This window comes from Octopus bimaculoides, chromosome 3 (genome assembly GCF_001194135.2).
Source record: "Octopus bimaculoides isolate UCB-OBI-ISO-001 chromosome 3, ASM119413v2, whole genome shotgun sequence".
Taxonomy (NCBI): Eukaryota; Metazoa; Mollusca; class Cephalopoda; order Octopoda; family Octopodidae; genus Octopus; species Octopus bimaculoides.
The window spans coordinates 87,394,459-87,395,104 of NC_068983.1; positions in this window are offsets into that span (position 1 = coordinate 87,394,459).

The window sequence follows — 646 nt, forward strand, 5'->3', positions numbered from 1 at the left end:
ATCTATATAATTGACTTATCCCCTCCCCCGAAATTACTGTCCTTCTGTCAAAATTTGAAATCAATATATACAGACCTAGATGCAGCGAGCTGGCAGAGTGGTTAGCATGCCGGGCAAATTGCCTTTCTTTCGTCTTCACCTTCTGAGTTCAAATACTACCGGGGTCGGCTCTGTCTTTCATCTTTGTAGGGCAATAAAATATGTACCACTTTAACACTGGAGTCGATGTCATCGAGTTTCCCTCTCCACCGAAAACAATATACACAGGTATATGTGTTTATGTGTGGATTATTTGTGCATGTAAATCTTGACTCATCTTTTTACCTGTTTCCTTCCTGGAAGGGCTACGGGGCAATAGTCCTTGAGCCCGTCTTCCAAGAAGTCCCGTCAGAAGCAATCGTCTCCATTTGAACCTGCTGGAACCCCAAACGTGACCAACCGAGCACATGGATGTTATCGAAACAGCTTGTTCATGGCCTACCCCGGAGATTCCTCCTGTTTTTTTTTTATATATTTTGTCCGTAAAACATGTCCATGGATTCTTTCCTGAGGTATTCTTACTACATCTCTGTAGTATTGGAGCTGTGATCTCCCAATTCGGAGAAGTAGAAGCTCTACCTGGAACACCTCTCTGATGTTCTCAATA